The 22,193-nt window shown below is 40.2% G+C and overlaps 1 long non-coding RNA gene across 1 annotated transcript in view; it reads right to left on the bottom strand.

Annotated features, from left to right (window-relative positions):
- The window catches only part of LOC141570426 (uncharacterized), a 562,080-nt gene extending 545,641 nt beyond the window's left edge, over positions 1-16,439 (bottom strand). The window contains exon 1 of the long non-coding RNA XR_012494434.2: positions 16,296-16,439. This is a non-coding gene — a long non-coding RNA (uncharacterized LOC141570426). The remainder of the gene's footprint in view (positions 1-16,295) is intronic.
- Positions 16,440-22,193: the final 5,754 nt, after the last annotated feature.

The raw sequence follows: 22,193 nt of genomic DNA, 5'->3' as shown, positions 1-22,193 counted from the left end.
TGATTGCATGGCCAGCAGCTGTGGCTAGTTGGCCGTCAGCTGTAACCAGTGAGCCATTGGCCACAATATAACTGCTGTGGCTACGAGCAAGAGTAGGAGAAGAGAAGAAGGATGGGGCTAGCAAGGAGATGGCGGCTGGGCTGGCAAGTGTGGATGGCGGTTTGCGGACAGTGTGTATCCAGCCTCCAGTGAGAGTATAGTGCCGCCAGAGAGAATAAAATGGTATGACTCCCCTACCTATGGCTCCGTGGGTGTTCCTTTTTGGCCTCACCATATCCTGCGTTCTTGTATGGGGAGCGGGAGCAGAGACCCCGCAGGCCGTCCCGCACGACAAATGGCGCAGCGAGCAGGGTCTCCTGCATGACACTCCTTCATGCGGAGTTAGAGGGATCAGTCCCACCCGCTTTGGGACCGTCTGAAGGAATCTGAGCAGTGAGGAGCATTCCTCACCTTTTCAAAGAAACTATGCCCCAGTTCCTTCTCACCCCAGCGATACAGTCTCCTTCCACAGGATTGTCAGATTTAGAAATCTCCAGATGAGAAGCAGTATCAGTCTCATATTCAAGAACACCCCCTTCCCTGTCTTTGGCGATGTATGTTACGCTCTACCCACAACCCCCTCAGCACACTCCTCTGTGCCAACGGCAGCTGCAAGTTGTTCCTTAACAAGCATCCATCTGGGAGGAGGATGTCACACTCCCTTTATGATGGATATGCTCATTCTGAGTGATTCCTATGGATCTATGAGGGTCTTTGGAGCTGTCCCAGCTCATCCACCATCGCAGGGACAGGAGAGAAAGGCTCCTCACCGTAATGACTCTGCATGCCCCCAACTCTGACAATGACTGCCTTTCCCTCCCAGGTGTTCTCCTTATGTAGAGCTGGGAGTGGAGTTAAGGGCATGGCAATAGAACTGTCTTCAGCTAGGGATTCTTGTTGTCAGTTCCAGATAATGAGAAAAATTTCACTAAACAGCCCCACTGCTACTCCTAATCTCCTCAGTGACACTCACCAACTGCACAGCTCACAGTGGCCCATGCAGGGATCAAACCAGCAACCTTGGTGTTATCAGCACCATGCTCTAACCAACTGAGCTAACCGGCCACCCCCAACTGCTATATTTAAATCTCCCTTGATTATACTTGCCTTCTTCCATTGACTTCATTCTCTCAACAATTTTATATTGAGCACTGGGTGTGAACTAATGTGAGATAGTGATGGACAAAGCAGATATAACATGTAGTCCCTTCCCTTGTGGAAGTTACAGTCCAAGAGAACCATGGGACAAAAAACAAACAAACAAAAAATGAGTAAATGAAAAAATTACAAATGTGTGAAATGCGGTAAGAGCAACAAATTACTACCTGAAATATAACTATTAGGTTGGAGGTGGGAAAGGTAAAGGAGACAAGACAGTGGGGTGACTTTTTACTCTTATTCTCTGTTGGGGACACAGTTGCACTTTCCAGGGGTTTCAGGATGAGTTATATGGCAACAGATTTATTGCAGACTCTGTCTTTTATAAAGCCAGACATAAAAGAGATTGGCAAACTATATAAAAGAATACCATTTTTCTCACTCATTTTGCTTTCTAAAATAGTTATTTTCATAAAATTTATTCTATGTTAACATGTTATGAGTTTTTATTATTTTTAAGTAATTAATGTAAAATGTTTTACAATTTTAATTTCTAATACAGTACATATCAATAGATAAAACCCTTATAAACAAGACTCTGGGTCTGTTATGGACTGAATGATTGTGTACCCTCAAAATGTATGTGTTGAAGCCCTAACCCCCAATGTGATGGTATTTGGAGGTAAGTCTTTAAGAGGTAATTAGGTTTAAATGAGGTTGTGAGGGTGGGGCGCCTATGACAGGATTGCTGTCCTTATAAGAAAAGGAAGAGAGACCAGAGCTTTCTCCCTCTCTCTCTTTCTCTCTGCTATGTGAGGATACAGAGAAAAACTGGTTTTCTGCAAGCCCGGAGTGGGCTCTTACCAAGAACCAAATGTGCCTGCACCTTAACCTTGGAAACCCCGGCCTCCAAAACTGTGAGAAATAAATGTCTGTAGTATAAGCCACCCAGTCTGTGGTATTTTGTTAGAGCCGCCTGCGCTGACTAAGACAAGGTCCTCAATAATTTTTAAGAGGCAAAGGGTTCTGGCACCAAAAAATTTGAGAAACACTTGTCTGATCCAGTGACCTTTCTTCAGAATTTATGCTATACACCTGGCTTGCACTCTTGATAATGTGTTCCTTCTGAAACGCTCCCTTTTAGAAGGCAGGATAGTCTGGAGAGGGCCTCTCCTGACCATGTTTTTTAAGTCTTCCCCCACTGATCTCTATTCATCCACCTACTCCTGTAAAGTCAGATATGTTTTAGAGATCCAGCCTTGGTCTTCCTTGCTTTTGTCCTAGTTTCTGTTCCGTGGCATCACTCTTACCTCTCTGTTGTGTCTGCCAAATTCTCTTACCCTGCCCTAGACCCAGATTTTCCAAATTTCCACTGGACATCTCTATCTGGAGGTAACATGATCTCCCAAGCTTGATGCCCTTCAAACCTAACACAGTCTTCCTCCCGGTCCTTGCCCCGGTACTGCTAAGATCAAGGGCATCCCTGTATTCCAGACAGTAGAAACTGAAACTCTCCTCAGTCCTGTATACAAGCAGTGACAATATCCAGCCAGTTCCACTTCCCACAAGGTCTCCCATATCTGCCTTTGCCCATTCCCACTAACCTCAGCTTGGTTCTTTACCTGGCATCACACTTGTGTGTCACAGTAGCTTTGCAACTCTTCTCCTGACCTCCAATCTCTCCTTTCTCAAACCCACGCTCAGGCCACCACCAGACTTATCCTACAATCGCTAGTCAAATCACATTACCCCTATACAAACAAAAATCCATAATGTCTCTCCACTGTCTGGAAGAAAAACAATTCTTTGAAATGCTATTCAAGGCTCTACCACCTAACCCTACCTCAGATCTAGTTCTTTCTCCCACTTCATTGTCCCAAACATTCTTTACTTAGACTACACAAAACCTTGCAATGTCTCCAAAACTGCTCATGCAGCTTTTTGCTCCAGATGTCTCCTCCTTTTAGACTGTGCTTCTCTCTTTTAAAGAGCACAGTTACTTAAAGCAGTGCATCTGAATTCAAGTGCACTTGTGTGATATTGATCAAATTATGTTTCCCTCAGTTTCCCCACCTTTAAAATAAGGACAATAATTATGTGTACCTCTTAGAGCTTTTGTGCTGTTTGAGAGCTGGTACATTTAAAAGAACTAGGTACAATGCCTAACGAGTTCAAATTTTAGTTTCTGTCATTGCTATTGTTAATTTACCCATATTTGTCAACTACTACTCATTCTTCAAGACTCCAATAAAATGGCACTTCCCCGTGGAAATTTCCTCAATTGCCTTAGCCAAAACCATCATTAACTCCTTTCCCCACCTCTCACCAATAAGTTTGTCACTCAGGGTAGCCCATTTTCACTCTGCTTTGCATTCTAATAAGTTCCCTATAGGGGTTGGTACATCCTCCCAACCCCTACAAACCCCTACACACACACACACACACACACACACACACACAATGGCATCCTCTTCTTAATTTAGGTCCATTTGGGCTCCAGCTAAAAGTTTCAATTTAGTACCTTTTCTCAAGTTAAACTCCTCTTTTTTCAGATGTAAGCCCCCACTGATAACATTGTTCTTAATGGTATCTGAGGCCACAGAAAGCCTTTCATTTTCTATTTTGACTTTTATTGCCATAGTAAATGGCCAGTTCTCCTTAACTTCCCTACTGTTTAAATGTGCCCCTAATTACACTAAAATCTTACTTAAAAATTTGTGTTTTTTTATGTTTACATTCTAATTTCCTATAAATCACAGCTTTCTCTTAAACTTTTCCTTAAAACTGTGAGACACATTTAATGGTGACAAAATAATAAAGGATTTGACAAAAGCTGGAATAATATCGATAAATATAAGATGAACAGTGACAAATTATACATTTGCATCTGTAAAAGCCCACAAATTTATAAGGTATATCTTATCCAAGAAATATAAATTTTCCAAAGAAATTCATAGTCTAGAGGTGAAATATTTAGGATGTCAAAAATTGCACATTTGGATCATTTTTCATTAGGGTAAAATGAACTGTCAAACTAATAAAATTGGGCTGGACTTTGCTCAAAAGATATTTTCACATTCCAATTGGAGAGCAGAGTGAAGCTAATGAATATTTTGCCCAAGCAAGGACTCTCTGATTTCATATTCAGACCCTACACTTTATGTTCTCATCTTTACTAGAGAAAATCCTAATGATGGTGAGTACAAACTGAATCTTATGATTTTACCTACTTGATTTGTTTCCTTTCCAGTATTTTCGAATTCAAAATAAGCTTAATTTACAGGAAGTTGAAAATCAGTCTGTTTATTCCACACATTTGAGAGATCTGCATACAAATATTTACTAGACCTGAAAATTCAATGCCCTAACACAAGCCATCTGACTTTAGGAAATTTAATACACGCAGCAATAATTAGCAACAGATGGAAAATTTTACATTCTTCGAGTTCCACGTTTTGAACTGGGGCATACCCTTCAGGGTAGGTGCTCATTTGGACAATGTGGGGCTTTGAGAAGCATGTTTTCATTGCTAAATTCTGTTTCTATAGCTCCACTCAAACACAGAGGAAAACATTATTCTCTGAAATGAAGTGCGGTTGAAAATAGAAAGCAAATTAGTCGCCAATCTTTGGGATTTCCTGAGTCGAACTTTGATCCTGTCCAAAAAGAGGTTATTGTGAAATCTTTCTTTTTAGCTGAAACAAATGAATAGCTAAACGAAAAACAGTAATAGAAGTGTCACAGCAATGGAAGTGATGAAGTTCTCTGCACTTCCCAGGAAGAGAAGCTAGAGTTTGAACTTCAGCTTTATATGGTGGTGTTTCTCAGATTCCGTATTTTAAATCATCTAGTTCATCCATGTCTATTAATGATTCACAGAAGTATAGGATTATGGAATCCAACCATTTCATTTTACAGGGGAAGAAAAGTAGCAACTTGTCCAAGGTAAAATTTCTAATTATTTGCAACACTGGGACAAGATCATCTGAACTTCCACTTGAGTGTTTTTTTAATTCCAAAACCAGGTGTGCCACAGCTCTCCTGCCAGAATCACAACACTGCAGGTTACAGGACCTTGAAGGAGGAGAGAAGAAGGAAGCCCGAGAATACAGAGAAAGGAAGCCCATGCAGGCAGGCCCTGAAATCCGCAGGAAAGAGCTCACATCCCTCCCACCCCTACCCTAAAAATATGCCTTCCCCCCAAACGCTCGCGAAGGATGTCTGAGGCAGGAATGGCCAGAGCCCAACATTAGGACACCAGAGTGGTTATGAACAGGCACTAGGAGTTCTCCCAGGGCCACGCTAGCCAAGAAGCCTCAGCTGCCATCAAAGAAAAGAAGGACGTTTGCTGCAGGCTGGAGCTACCAGCTTTTCTCTTCCAGAGACTTTCAGACTCCCTTATAGGAACCAGTCTGCTCGGCTGCCATAACAAAGTACCACAGACTCTGGCTAAACAGCAGAAATTTATTTTCTCACACTTCTGGAAACTAGAAGTTCAGTATCAAAGGCTCTTTGGTTGTTTTCTCCTGTGGGCCATCTCCTCGACTTGTAGATGGCCATCTTCTCCCTGTGCCTTCACATGGTCTCTCTGTATGTCTTTGTGTCCTAATCTTCTTCTAAGGACACCAGCTATACTGGATTAGGGCCCAACCTATGAACCTCATTTTACTTAATTTGTCCCTAAAGACCCTATCTCCAAATATAGCCACATTCTGAAGTACCAGGGATAGGAATGCAACTTGAATTTGGTGGGACACAGGTCAGCCCATAAGACCTCTTGAACATATCCAGTAACCTACCCAAAAATCCAATGGCTTATCTTTTTTGCAGCATCACTTGCCTCTACTAACCACACCAGCTGCAGATTCATGCTGGTGCTGCCCCTGCCTGCCCTTGCCAGCCTGCTTCTAAATCCAAGAAATCACCCCATCAGCCAAGCTGCTCCTCCTGCCCGGCTCCAGGAAAACATGGTCATTTCTTCTCTCTCTCTCTCTCTCTCTCTCTCTCTCTCTCTCTCTCTCTCTCTCTCTCACAAACACACACACACACACATTTTCCCAACTGTCTTGCAGATATACTATACATCAGAGTCTCCAATTGTATAAACATAAGAGAATTTCCAAAGCTCTGAAAGAACTGTGAGAACTTCTAAAAAAGCCCTATAGAAATCCACTGGGAAGAAGTTCCCATTTAACCCATGTGGTAAGTAGAGTTCTAAAAATGACCTCCTCCCAAGATTTCCATCCCGTGGTTATTCAACCAAACACTAATCTGGATACCATTATGACAGGGCTTTGCAGATAGAATTAAGGTTACCAGTGAGCTGACTTTAAAATAGGTAAATTATCCTGGATTATCCAGGTCAGCTCCATATAATTGCATAAGTCCCTCAAAGCAGAAGAGGAAAGCAGAGGAGTCTCTCAGAGAGATGCTATAGGAGAGATGAGGCAGAAGAGGAGGTAGTGTGAGGACTCCTTCCACCATTGCTGGCTTTAAAGATGCAGAAAGGCCATGAGCCAAAGAATACAGGTGGCCTCTAGAAGCTGAGAACCTCTGGCAAAGATCCAGCAAGAAAATGGGGATGTCAATCCTACAAATGCAGGAAACTGAATTCTGATGAACAGAACTATGAGATAATAAATTTGTATTGTCTTAAACCACTAAGTTTGCAGTAATTATTACAGTGGCAATAAAAACGAATATACCCATCCTGTTATTAAATGTAATTTCCCCACATCAGTCCCTTTTAGGAATGAATTTTTTTTCTCATGTCACCTAAACTCATATCATTCTGAGTGGTAGGTATTACTATTTACCACTAATTGCGCTAAAATTCATGCAGATTCTACAGCTAACTGCTGGAATGAGGAGCTTACAACCTAAACATGACACCACATTCATACTCATACATCCATGGTTGTATTCTCTGCCCTGGATTCTCCCCATGACTGTTATGAGGTGACTTGTTCTCTAAAGATCATACATGCCTTCAGGAATCTGTGCCCTACAAACATACTCCGAATCTGATCCCAGAAGGAACTGCCCTGACCTGCCACATTGCTTTTTGTAATGCTCACTCTTGTGACCTCACATAGTACTTGGAAGTAAAACTGACACAGATATTTTTAAGCACCACTTTGAAAGAAATGAAGTGATAGTTTAGAAAAGCCCACAATATCCAGTGAATAAAAATAGCAATAGGAAAAAGGAACAATCCACCTATAACAAAGAATCTCCTGAAAAAACACTGTTTGGGTGCAAGAGTCCCAGGAGAGAAATTGTTCCAACCAACCTCCAGGGCACCACCACCGCAGTGAGCTCTTCCCGGCAAAGAATCTATGTCTGTAACTATGATGAGCTGGGATTTATTTGGCTAGAATAAAGAGGCCTTAAAATCTGTAACAAACGCCTATGATTCTAACCACCACTTCTCCCAAATGTTATCTCCAAGTTCCAGCTCCTTGTCACTGGTTGCCTGCCAGACAATTCTTTCTACATCTCTTGTGGGCACCTCAGACATCACCAAAACACAACTGAATCCATCATTTCTCTCCCCAAAGTGCACGACCTCTCAACATTATACTTTGCTTTGAACTGCCATTTATTGGATACCTGCCTTATGTTGGTGCACTGTCCTCCACATTTTACGTACAACCTTCATTGAAACTCACAAATCTTATAACACAAAAAAAGAAAATTACAGACCAATATCTCTGATGAACACAGATGCAAAAATCCTAAACAAAATTCTAGCAAATAGAATGCAACAATGAATTTAAAAAATTATACATCACGACCAAGTAGGGTTCATCCCGGGGCACAAAGATGGTTCAATACATGCAAATCGATCAATGTGGTATACCACATAAACAAAAAGGACAAAAATCATATGATTATATCAATTGATGCAGAAAAAGTTTATGAAAAAATGTTCATTCCGTTAGAAATATACCTCCCAAATAAAAATCTGTGTAGACTTTTTCAAGGTCACTTTAGCAGTATCTACAAAAAAGTAACATGCACACATGCTCAAGGAATCTGTTCTTCAGACATGAGAACATTCACTGCATTACTGCATAGAAAAGGAAAACTGGCCACACCTAAATGCCCCTCAGTAAGATTAAAGATGGCATTTACATGTGTAACAAAATGTTATGCAGCTTTTAAAAGGAAGCTATGAATCTGGAAAGATATTTACTATATATTAATTTAATAAGAGTGATTCATCTACTCATTTAAGAGGGTGGTTTTTGACAATATTCACTTTGGCTTAGACTTTGGAAAAAACTACCGATCAAATACATACTAAGAATAGTGACTGAACTAACTGGGGGGAAAAAATACACTATTCTTAGAGATACATTTATTCTCCTTTATGATGTGAATTCTTTTATCTTTTGTAAACTCACATAGATTTCATTAAGTTGAAAAGTTTATATATTCCCTTCTTATGCAGTTTCACAATGACTTTCCCCAAAATTGGTATCCCTCAATTGTTTTAAATATCATTTTGTTAAAAATTTCTTGTCTTTGGTTTGATCCCCGCGTGGGCCACTGTGAGCTGCGACCTCCTTAAAAAAAAAAAATTGGATTTAATAGTAACAAGTGTTGAAGAGGCTGTGGAAGAAAAGGAACCCTCATACACTGTTGGTGGGAATGCAAACTGGTGCAGCCGTTAGGAAGGCAGTGTGGAGGTTCCTAAAAAAATTACGAATAGAATTGCCATATGACCCAGCAATCCGTCTCCTGGGTATCTACCCAAAAAAATCTGAAAACATTTATACATAAAGACATGTGTGCTCCAATGTTCATTGCAGCTTTGTTTACAGTGGCCAAGACGTGGAAACAAGCAAAATGTCCTTTGATAGATGAATGGATAAAGAAGTTGTGGTATATATACACAATGGAATACTATTCGGCGGTAAGAAAAGATGATATAGGAACATTTGTGACAACATGGATAGATCTTGAGAGTATAATGCTAAGTGAAATAAATCAGACAGAAAAAGCAGAAAACCATATGATTTCACTGATATGTGGTATATAAACCAAAAACAACAAAAGAACAAGACAAACAAATGAGAAACAAAAAGTCATAGACACAGACAATAGTTTAGTGGTTACCAGAGCGTAAGGGGGGTGGGGGTACGGGGGTGGGAGATGAGGTTAAGGGGGATCAAATATATGGTGATGGAAGGAGAACTGACTCTGGGTGGTGAACACACAATGGGATTTATAGATGATGTAATACAGAATTGTACACCTGAAAACTATGTAATTTTACTAATAATTGTCACCCCAATAAATTTTTTTTAAAAATTTCTTGTCTTAAAATGAGTAAAGAAAATGGAAGTGATATAACATGGGTATATAATTATACCCTGAAAGAAATTATAGCAACTGATGTGGAGTGATGAAAATACCAAAGGCGGGGCTTGCAATGAATGACAGGTGAAATTTCTCAAAGCCTTATGAGCTTTTTTACTGCTCTGCTCACTTAGTATATGCCTTAAAAGAGTATAGCAAAGTAGATCATTATAAAGAGGATCGGTATGAGGTGGGTCATTTCAAAGAACATTTTTGTAAAGCAGCTTTTGTGTTCCCTCTAGTTTAAGTTCCTGTCCCCCATTATAAGACTTGGCACATACATGATCTAAATAACAGTATAAGTCATCCCAAAGTACTAATAGGTACACAGATTATAGAAAAATTTGACTCAAACTAATCATTTATCTGAGAAGTTATAAACAGTAATGAAACATTTATTGACAATCATTTTTCTTAACTTTTTCTTTAGAATTTAAAAGAACTCATTATACACGATTTATTTAGTCCATGTATCTTAAAAAAAAAAAAAAAACTTTCCAGAGATGTTTACGCAAATGCTAATTTCTTATTTGTTTATGTGTTTGCAGGCAGAAAGATTAAAAATGTATCCATTGACATTATAACTGTATTAAAAGTGGGGATTGTTCTTTTCAAAATAACCACTGCAAAATCTAAATATTTGTATTCACGTTAAGAACTTTAGTTGCAAGTGGAGACTCATGAAAAAGGTATTCATCTTCATTATTTCTTTTTTCTTCCATCATGTGGTGGAATCTCAGGAGTGAAAGGCAAAAGACAGATATACAGCAAGTGGGTTAAGTGCCCAAAGGAATAGAAGTGGAACTAAGAAAAAAGATTTGGGGGCCAATTCCAAGGCAAAATGACGCAATCAAGTTTCTTCTGCTTCATCTGATTTGGCTCATAGATCTAACAAAGGGCAGAGCTGAGGTGGGGACACTGGGGCAGCTCATGCCTGGTCCCAGCCCTCCACATTCCTAGTAAGAGGTTTTATCACCATCCTTAAATGTTGAGTAGCTTCTCCCCAAATCCCCCCAAAAATTAAGTAAGAGACAATGAAGAATATGAATGTGTGTGTATTTTAAAAGAAAATGTCACCATAATGGAGGTCGTTTCCTAGATTTTCTACTGCTAAAAGTTCTCAGAAAAGCTGACATGTCTGGAAATTAACACCTAAGAATCATGTCCTCTTCTATTATCAATTTCCAAGAAAAATGCCCCTAATTGGGGCCCAGAGATGGGACTTCAGAAATAGAGTTGGAAAATCATGTCCTCAAATATGCTTGCTAATTGACGTCTCCCCCACCCCCCAAAAGACAACTAAGATGATGAGAGCCACCCCACGTAGCAGTCACCATAACCTTCACTGTGAGACCTCGTGTCTCTCTTCCCCATCTCCGAATTACTGGACTAAATGCCAGGTCATAACAATAACTTTCCAAAAGGGAAAATGGAGACTTCACCACTAGAAAAGATGAAAGACATGAGCTGTCTTTAAAAAGAACAAATTGACTAATAATGGCTTAATAAATAGGCTTCACCTACTGAATGACGCAAAAATGAGTTGAATGGCAATCCCATGTTAAAAAGAGGTTGTGGGCGGCTGGATGGCTCAGTTGGTTAGAGCGCGAGCTCTGAACAATAGGGTTGCCAATTCGATTCCCACATGGGCCAGTGAGCTGCGCCCTCCGCAACTAGATTGAAGACAACGAGCTGCCTCTGAGCTTCTGGAGGGGCAGCCAAAAGGCTCAGTTGGTTACAGGGCGAGCTCTCAACAACAAGGTTGCCAGTTCAATTCCTGCATGGGATGGTGGGCTGCGCCCCCTGCAACTAAAGATTGAAAATGGTACTGGACTTGGAGCTGAGCTGCGCCCTCCACAACTAGATTGAAGGACAACGATTTAAAGCTGATGGGCCCTGGAGAAACACACTGTTCCCCCAATAAAATTTATTTAAAAAGAAAAAAATAGGTTCTCAACTCATATTTGTGGAATAAATTATTATTTTTTAAAAAAGAGGTTATAATGGAACTATCTCCTGACCCGTAATTACAGTAGGTTAGATCAGGAGCCATCTCTAATGTGCAGTAGGAACTAATGACTCCCTCAAATGGCTTCTGCTTTAACCTCTGCACAGTGTGCTCAAAATGATCTACATTAAAAACCAGGGGCTTGTTCTTCGGCAAGACATATTATCTCTCTGAGCCTCCATTCCTCATCTACAAAATGAAATGAATTTCAACTTCAGGAGTTTGTTAAAAATGTAAGTTACCATGTCTCATTCCAAGAGATTTTGATTCAGAAATCTTGGTCAGGAATCTTATTTTCTAGACAGATAGTTCCCAAGTTTCATATTATGCACAACATAAAAGATGCATGTGGTTTTGTTTTTAACCTTAAAAATTCTACTTATCTAATTCTTCTTTAATTTTTATATATTGTAGAACATGGAATGTATATTTTCTGTTGATAAAGTATAAAATAGATGCAGATTTGGGAAATGACAAAAAATATATCAATATTCTTTAACTCAATTTTAATTCAAAGAATCTGTACTAAAAAAAAAAAAACAATCTCAAAGGCAGATGGACTTTCACACAAAGATGTTCATGAATGCATTATCTTAGGAAGGGAAAGAAATTTCAAAATGACAAAAACAGAACAATAGTTGAGTAAATGATGGTACATCCATAAAATAAAATATCATAAAGTAGTTAAAATCATTAGTATAGATAAATTGCACTGATGGATTTTTATGATATATTTAAGTTCTGTTATATGAGACAATAGTATAGATATAGATATAACATGCAATAAATCTTATCTATGTAAAGAAAAATGCATAGAAAAAGACAGGAAGAAGTAAATTAAAATAATAGCATGGTTGGTACTGGTTCTTGTACTGATGTATCTTTAACGAAGCGCACTGAGGGGAGAACAAGCACACTTTTTTTAAAAAATCTTGAAACCAACTATTTTATCTCCCGCATAAGAACCTATTAAATGACAATGCTCTCCCACTCCAATCCAGTCCATATGTCTTCCCTGGGACCCTATGATCCAGTTAGAATGGCACTGGAGAGCAAAGCCATATGATACCCACAGCCAAGTTGATCTTTTCCATTTATTTCTTTTTTCTTTTTATTTTTTCCACTTCCCTTTGGCCTGAGCTAATAAAGTCATGATCCCAGAGGCATGACGTAATCAGAGGGTCCACACACCTGTTTTAATAGGTTTTAGTATGATTTAGGTACGGTAAGGCCAGCAGATCAGATGACTGCCGTTGGAAAGATAGCTTATTATACTCACAGATCCCAAAAGAGGGAATACACATCATGCCACAGAGGCCACACAGGAAAGCACCAGTGTTGGTCAGGAGGCAGAAGAAAAGGGGTAGTGTGGGCAAGCACCTTTATTATAGTTTCTGCAAGAAAGAACAGAACAGGCAGGGTAGACAAGCTTAGGATTGACTGGTTTGAATCATTTCAGCAGGTGCTGTGGCAGAGGGGCCTGGTACCTAGCCCTGGGGTGATTAGGGCAGGTGCAGTCTGGCCCAGAGTTTGAGGACCCAGTAAGGGAGGTGGTTGAAGTGTGGACTTAATCACCTGTATAAGAAGGGGAACTGACTGGACTCTAGCCAGGGCCTCAAAACTAGGTTAAGACAACACTTAAAAGATTATATTACAACAACTGAAAAAGGTTGCAAAACATAGACCACTACTTGAAATTCTTTAACTCCATGGTGGGGAGTGGTACATCGAGAGACTACAGCAATTAAAAAAAAATAAAAATACCTTTTATTTTGTTACCCATTTCTCTCACACAACAGATCTACTCTCCTCAAAGTACTCTGAAGAATTTCTCCAAACCTTAGTTATTTCCTTCTCTCTCACTTGTCCCCAAGAAAAGCCTCAGAACAGGTCTGGGAAAGTAAACCCTCCTAAGAGGGCAGATGAGGGCAGGGCCTGACTCCTGCCTGGCTAGGGTGTGAGGAAAGTCTAGGAGCACCGTGGAAATCTGAACTCTGTACCAATGTGAATGCCAGGCTTTGATAATATTTTAGTTTGCCAGGTGTCACCTTTGGGGAAACTTGGGTTCAGGGTACACAGGACATCTTTAACATTCTTTTGCAGCTTCCTGTGAATATATAATTATTTCAAAATAAAAATGTAAAACCAAAGCACAATTATCATAATTTAAAAATGTTTAAGAGAAAATACTTTCTCTTTTAAAATTTTAACCTATTGCACACCATTTTTATTTCATCAACTAAGCAATTTAAAGAAGAGAATTCCCTGACAAAAAGTACATTAGAAACACTCAACAGGTCTTTCAGACACTGTTGAAGTCACTTTCCTGGAAGTTATGAAATGTGGATGAACTCTCTGTATACGAGGGGTGCTCGAGGAATTGTGATCCTGTCTGGGGCAGAGAAAAGGACTCATTCTTCTCTAGGGCTGTGCTTTCTGCATACAATGTTCCTGCCCATGGAAACTGAACACACGTTTACTGAGAGCTGAAAGAACTTAGTGTTTGAAGGGGCTCTCCTTTCCACACCCCTACCCTACACAGCTGAGTACTGAACAAATTGAAAAATAAGAAGAATATTTTGTGGGAGGAATTAAAATATCACCTTTATTATTGGTAAGACTGATACTGGAAGATGTGGTTTATACTGCTAATAAGTGGGCTTCCCAATGCTGACCTACTGTGGGCCACACAGAATGCACACTCTCTGCAGACAGCTTGATCCCTAGAGACAAAAAGAAGAGAACGGAATGAAATACTCACACTCAGTTTATCCTTCCAAAGTCAACAATCAGATTAAGTGACTCTTCCATAAATGAGTGAGTGAATGAGTAGCCAGGTGCATTACTAGTGGAATTCAAATCACATGACAGAAAACATGAGCAAAGAAAACTTCCCGAGCACCACTGTATTAGTATCCTCAGGCTGCCATAACAAATTACCACAAACTGGGTAGCCTAAACCAGCATAAAATTATTCAGCAGCGCCATGTTCCCGCTGAAGATGCTAGGGAAGAGTTTTTCCCTGTCTCTTCCTAGTTTCTGGTTGCTGCCAGCAGTCCTTGGTGTTCTTTGGCTTGTAGTTGTATCACTCCAATCTCTGCCCCCATCATCACAGGACATCTTCCCTCTATGTGTGTCTGTAAACTCACATGGCCTTCTTATAAGGACACCAGTCATTGGATTTAGGGCCTACCCTAATCCAGTATGACCTCAGCTTTACTATTACATCTGCAAGACCCTATTTCCAAATAAAGTCACATTCTGTGGTTCTGGCCGGGCATGAATTTTAGAGGACACTCTTCACCCCAGTATAAACACCACCACCAAGAACAAGTGGGCGTATGGTCTTTTAGAAACATGGTCATTCCTAAAGGTACAGCACACCGAAGCCCATCATCATGATTATTTTCTCCCTTGAAGCACTTCTAGAGAGGAAACCTGGTTAAAAAGAGGTTATAAACATTAGAAAAGCAGTCACGTAACTGTTGCAAATGGAAGAACACTGTTGCCAAGAGCCAGGCCTAGACCCATTTATGCTGCCTTGGTTATGGTAGAAGCACTGCATGGATTTTGGTGTGATAAAGGAAGAAGAAGATACAGAAGTGTGATGCAGTATTACATATTGTTGGTTCTGACTATTGCTACCAAGAAAGAGCCCAAATAAGAATTTATCAGTACTCCACTTTGCTTGGTATGTTATAGGTAGGACTATTACACAGAACCAGTTCTTTCCCCATGTGTCATATCTTACTAGTAGAGTATACACATCCAAAGAGAAGGCAGAAATCCATGAGAGGTGCAGCTCACTTGGTTTTGCTCAGCACAGTCACCAGAATCTCAATTCTGATTGGTTTATGTAAGTTCCGTCCAATCCCATACCTACCTGTCCATCCACTTATGCACTCATCTATCCACCCCACGCCTCTAACATTAAAACCAAAATATGAACAAATTTAACTTTAACTCGGGCCTTTACATAGATACCTAAAGAAATTCTGATACCAACTTTTAATTCTTCCTCCTAAAGAATTGGTGATAACTCTTAAACATTGTGGCTAACAGACCATTCCCATCCTGTCTAGACCTCCTCCAACTGTTTTATGCTTCCCTTATTCCACATCATCTACACTGAGATGTCCACTTTTTATATCAGATCTTTTGTTATCAAGTAGTCACAGATATTAATATTTTATAAGTTTTTTATGTACTTACCCAAGAATGGTCTTTCAGTACAAAACCCTCCATCAATAGATATTTAAAGAAGGCCTTGTTTGTTCTCAATGTGTACATTTCTGGATTCTGGTTTTTATTTCTTAATGAAAACAACTTTGTTATGCAGACGTTCCCCACCTCTCTCTCTCACCTGTCCTCTCTGGTCTGTATCTGGACTCCTTCCCGTACCTGTGGGACCCATGAATAGTGTCTTGGAGAGTTACTGTATAGCACCAAGGCTGTGATCTGGAGACCCACCAGCTGTGGATGCCACCAGCTATGCTTTATTTGGCCACACAGCATTTTAAAAAGTTGAACTTCATTACCAACTTTTTAAATGAGCAGAATTTACATCAAAACCAATTATTTTCTTCAGGTCCTCTTCAAAACTTAAAAGCTCTGGCAACACTGGACCAGAGGTTAGTAATAACTTCTCCCCTTAACTAAGGCATGTGTTTCTATTATTTACATAAACCACCTGGCCACTCAAAGCATCTGGGTCCAATCTCTGGCTTAGCACATCATTCCTAATATTATGTAGGTTCACACATAGATAAAATAATATGCTTACCGCAGGTTTTGCACACAGGATCCCTGGAGAGTGAGGGATCACCCTTCTCCCACTGACCTCTGAGTTCAGGGGATGACCACATGCTTCTTAGACCTTCTCCACCATCCATGAATGTGTGTGTGTATGTGTATACCAGGGGGTGGGCAGGAGACAAAGGGTAAGATGTCAGTGGTTATCCACTCTCCCTTGTGCTCTGCCACTGCCAACAGCACCACCTTTGGCTTCTCTGCCCACATACAGCCACACAGGCTCCTCACAGTCCATGGGCTTCACTACAGTATGGGGCAGACACTGTCTATTGCCTAAGTAACAGCTATATCCTTTTTCAACCCCTTTCTTTCCTGCTAACAGAACTCTGATCTATTCAGGGAGCAGGTGGAATGTAGCAGTTTGATCTTGGGGATCATAGCCCCTTTATCAAACAACAGGAAAAAGCATGGAAATCAGTTAAGAGAATTTCATACCTTTTGGCCAGTGATGGATCTAAGTATTTCCATATAATCCACTTTTGATGAACAAGATGCAAGGTAAAATCAGTAGGGGATGGACCTCCATGGTGGGATGGAGGTTGAGGGAAGAAAAAACTTCATGAGATGGGAGCCTTTCAATCTTTCCTTTTCTTCCTACCTGGAACACGAATGTGATATTCGGGGGTTTAATAGCCTTTTTGCAACCATAAAGTGGCCAAAGAAAGAACAGTAAAGAAGCTAAGAGTAGAACAAGAAAAGGAACCTCCTGACAGCTCAGCCCTCTGCATGGTTGGGCCACTTCTCACTCCACAATCCAGGAGCCCACTCTCCATCTCCAGCCAAGGCCTTCATGTTTGCTGACCCATACTCACTTCTCTTAGGTAGAAGAGTTTGTTGTTTGCACAGCAATGTGTTGAACAAAGTGAAGCTTGCTCCAGGCTTTGCAGGGGAACCCACTTTACTAATCTCACCTCTTTTAACACAAAAGTTTATATTTAAACCATCAGAAATTTGTAACCATGCAGCTAGTGGAAACTATTGTTCTCCTCCCTAAAGTTTTCAGGATTACAAAGACCATCCCCAGCCAATAGACACAAAGAGAGTGCATGAGCCCATTTGCAGCATTTGGGATCCGTGTGCGCTCCAACACGTACTATCATGCAGTCCCTTCAGAGGTGGCAGAGCACAAGGGAGAGTGGATCGCTGTGGATCACCCCCTTTCCCATCGGGCTCTGCAGAGGGTGCAGCTCTGCAATACTGCATTCACAGAAATCTTAAGAAATCCTGAGGCTTTAGCAAAAGCTGCACACTAGCGCTTTAAAATGAAAACAATAAGCATAAACATCCTTGCACATTAGCTGCGTCTGTGCATGCCACGTAGGTTGGAAGTGAATCATCACTCAGAAATTATTTTGGTACAAAAGTTAAACATAAAGCCTCCACCAAATAAACAGTTTTTATAAAAAGGTTTCATGCGACAACGGCCCCTGCTCTGGCATCAACTCCCGGAAATGATGAAATATGACTCATTAGCATAGAGCAATTCATATTCCAAGCAGAGTGCAATTGCTCCCAGGGAACCCGTTCTCATCTCTCGGCCAAGAGGCCACCCTGGGGGATGACGCAGCATCCTTGGCTGGGTTTTCTTCATCTTGTCAGCTTTTGCTTCAAAACTGAGCTGGATCATTTCCGCTCAACAAGGGTAATGGTCCAGCTCGGTCCCCACTGTTTTCATGAAAGAGTCACCAAATATTTCCACCCACAGCAATTTCCCTTACTGGAGGTCCAAACACTTGTCAAGCTGGTTCATTGCCCACTGTTATGCACTGTCTTAAGACTTAATGTCATACATAGTTCTCTCCCTATAATTGAGATTCCTTTATTCCAAATTCCTATATAGCACGATTTATCACCAGGACAATCTCTTTTCTGGTTTATGTGAATTATGAATTATGCAAAATCAAAATTACTTGTGTTGATGAAAATTAGCAAAAGAGTGGGGAATAACATAAGGAATATTAAAATAAGTGAAGTATATGGGAAAGAAAGAATGGGTGTTCTCTAAGGACAATAATTAACATTAATTTAGTGCTAATTATTTGCCATACACTTTGGGAAGCAGCTCACATGTATTATTTAACCATCACAATCCCCATAAGGCACGTACTTCTCAGTAATCCCATTTACACAGATGAGGATGATATGGAGGGCTAGGAAGTATTACAGAATCAACAACTAATCTCTTCTGGGCTTATAACAATGCTTTTATAGTGGATTGAATTATTGGCCCATTTCTTTATCTTCCCTATGTCCTCACCCTTTGCTAAGTGACTATGAAATTCCTCCCACTAGAGATGGGGTCTACTTCCCAGCCCCCTTGACTTCGGGCTTAACCATGTAACTTGCTTTTGCTATCATGAGCATATATGATATATTTGCCTGGTTTGTCTTCTCCTGTAGTAGATGAATGGTGTCCCCCCTAAAATTCATGTCTACCTGGTACCTTAGAATGTGGCTTTATTTGGAAATAGGGTCTTTGCAGATGTAATTAAAGACTGAGGTGAGATCATACTGAAGTAAGCTGGACCCTAAATCCAATGAAAGTACCTTCATAAGAGACAGAAAAGGGCACACAGATACAGAAAAGTAGGCCATAGAAGATGGAGGCCAGATTGGAGTTGTGTTGCCACAAGCCCAGGAACACTTGGAACTACTAAAAGCCAGAAAAAGGTGAGGAAGGATTTTTCCCTAGAGTTTTCAAAGGGAACATGGCCCTGTTGACAATTTTGACACTTGACTTTGGACTTCTAGATTCCAGAAATATGAGTAAATAAATTCTGTTTTTTTAAGCCACCCAGTTTGTGTTACTTTGCTATGGCAGCCCTAGGAAATGAATACACCTCTTAATGCTCTTGCCATTACCTAGAGAAGAGCTTCCTCCAGGTAGCTGCTGCCCTTTGACCCGAGATCCCAACATGGACACTTGGGGAGTGGACCTGAGCCCTACCCACTCATCCAAGCTCAGCCTAGATCAGCCATGCTGCAATCAACCTGCAAACCCAAGAGTGTAACAAAAAATGCTTACTATGTTACAAGCCACTGAGTTTGGGGTGGTTTTTGAAGTAGGATTTTTATTCTAATAGCTAATAGATATGATTTCCAAACTTTCCACTCTCCCACTACTGCTCTCTACATATTACCTTATACTTCACTGAAACTGGACATCTCACTCTTTCTTAAACATACCTCATTATTTCCTACTTCTATGTCTTTGTTCCCCCATTATCTCCATCGCTTCTAATCTAATTCATCTTCCATGCCCCAGCTCAAATACACTTTCTTCATGAGTTCTGTTTTCCCCTTCCCCACAGCCCCACTCAACTAAATGTACAATCTTCCCTCTTTTATTCCCTTTCATGTCATGTGTCATAATGTGCCTTTTATCGTAATTATTTGCACATAAGATGGAAGGGGAGAATTTACACATTTCTCCAAAGTTATTTGGCTATTAGTTTTTCTAGTCATTGGCCCAGTTGCCAACTCTCCTTTTTTTTATTATTGAAAGTTTATTGGGATGACAATTGTTAGCAAAGTTACATAGATTTCAGATGTACAATTCTGTAATACATCATCTATATATCACATTGTGTGTTTACCACCCATAGTCAGTTCTCTTTCTGTCACCATATATTGGCTCCCCTTTACCCTCATTTATAACACCCTTCCCCCTTACCCTCTGGTAACCACTAAACTAGTGTCTGGGTCTATGAGTTTTTGTTTCTTCATTTGTTTGTCTTGCTCTTTTGTTGTTTTCAGTTTTATTTACCACATATCAGTTAACTCATATGGTTCTCGACTTTTTCTGGCTGACTTATTTCGCTTAGCATTATAAACTCAAGATCCATCCATGTTGTTGCAAATGGTACTATTTCATCTTTTCTTATGGCCGAATAGTATTCCATTGTGTATATATACCACAATTTCTTTATCCATTCGTCTATAGAAGGACATTTTGGTTGTTTCCATGTCTTGGCCACTGTAAATAAAGCTGCAATGAACACTGGGGAACATATGTCTTTGTGGATAAATGTTTTCAGATTTTTTGGATAGATACCCAAGAGAGGGATTGCTGGGTCATATGGTAATTCTATTCTTAATTTTTTGAGAAACCTCCACACTGCCTTCCATAATGGCTGCACCAGTCTGCATTCCCACCAACAGTGTATGAGGGTTCCTTTTTCTCCACAGCCTCTCCAACACTTGTTCCTATTTGTCTTGTTTATGATAGCCATTCTGACTGGGGTGAGGTGATATCTCATTGTGGTTTTTATTTGCATTTCTCTGATGATCAGTGATGTTGAGCATTTTTTCATATGTCTTTTGGCCATTTGTATGTCTTCTTTGGCGAAATGTCTTTTTAGGTCCTCTGCCCATTTTTCAATTGGATTGTTTGGTTTTTTTGTTGTTGAATTGTATGAGTTCCTTATATATTTTAGATGTTAGCCCCTTATTGGAGGTGTTGTTTGCAAAAATCTTCTCCCAGTGGTTGCCTCTTTATTTTGTTGATGGTTTCTTTTCCTGTGCAGAAGCTTTTCAGTTTGATATAGTCCCACTCATTTATTTTAGCTTTTACTTGCCTTGCCTTTGGGGTTAAATTCATAAAATGCTCTTTGAACCAAGGTCCATCAGTTTAGTACCTATGTTTTCCTTTATGTATTTTATTGTTTCAGGTCTTATGTTTAGGTTTTTGATCCATTTAGAGTTAATTTTGGTACACGGTGGCAGATAGCAGTCTAGTTTCATTCTTTTGCACGTGGCTTTCCAATTCTCCCAGCACAGTTTGTTGAAGAGCCTGTTTTTTCTCCATTGTATGTTTGTGACTTCTTTGTTGAAAATTATCTGTCCATATTTATGCCCTTTCTGCCCAGTCTCCCCACCTTTCTAAACCTCATTTCATCCCACAGACATGCAGGGTATTTATGCTGCCTTGTTCTCATTATGAAAGAAATCTAATAAAGCAGATAAAAACTAATTCACAGTGCTATGCTGGTGGCCTCTCAAGGGGAATTATATTTTAAAACAGACTCACTGAGAAAGGACAATGTAAATCCAAAGGACTGACTCCGTAATTCTGGAATGTTTAGTACTATTTCTTTCTATCTGTCTCACCTAGACAACAGAATTTAAAGCAGACCATGAACCCAGACATATGTTTGAGATATGGTAAGTCCACATAGGCAGCCATTCAAAGAACTGTTGCTACAAGAATGAGGTAGGCCATGACTCGACATAGAGTATATTGTCACAGTGATGACCCAACAAGATTTTCAAGGCCCAGAATCTGTACCTCAGAGAATCTGCTTGCCGAGAGTGCAAATTTTTGCATTATATGCCCAAATAAGGTAGTTCTGGACATTTGGGTATGAAAGGCAATTGACTCTGTGCTCTTCCAAACTGACAGACTTTCTACTTATCTAGGTTAGCCAAAGCCAACAAACTGTGGGGCACCTCTATAAATACAAAAGAAGCAATGGGAATCCATATCCACTCATGTTCTGTATTATGTGCATTCTTTATACTGTTGATAAGCCACCAGAAGAGAAAATCAAGTTAAAGCAACCATGAACCAAATCCCAGGTATAACTCTCACCAGTTCTGGAACACAGACCAGTCTCTATGATCTGGTCTAGCACAGCAGTTACTGCTAAGCAAGTTGTAATGTGTGTTAGGTTTTAGTTATAGATTATTATTATAGCATCTGTGGAAGGACATAGGAAGGACAAAGCCCATTTTTAAACACTGCATATAAAAGTCTTTTTTGGGCCATCCCGGTGGCTCAGGCGGTTGGAGCTCCATGCTCCTAATTCCAAAGGCTGCCGGTTCAATTCCCACATTGGCCAGTGGGCTCCGAACCACAAGGTTGCTGGTT

This window comes from Rhinolophus sinicus, chromosome 3 (genome assembly GCF_057876585.1).
Source record: "Rhinolophus sinicus isolate RSI-liver-muscle chromosome 3, RSI-T2T, whole genome shotgun sequence".
Lineage (NCBI taxonomy): Eukaryota > Metazoa > Chordata > Mammalia > Chiroptera > Rhinolophidae > Rhinolophus > Rhinolophus sinicus.
Note: the sequence above shows the minus strand (reverse complement) of the source record. Positions and strands in the feature narration are given on the sequence as shown.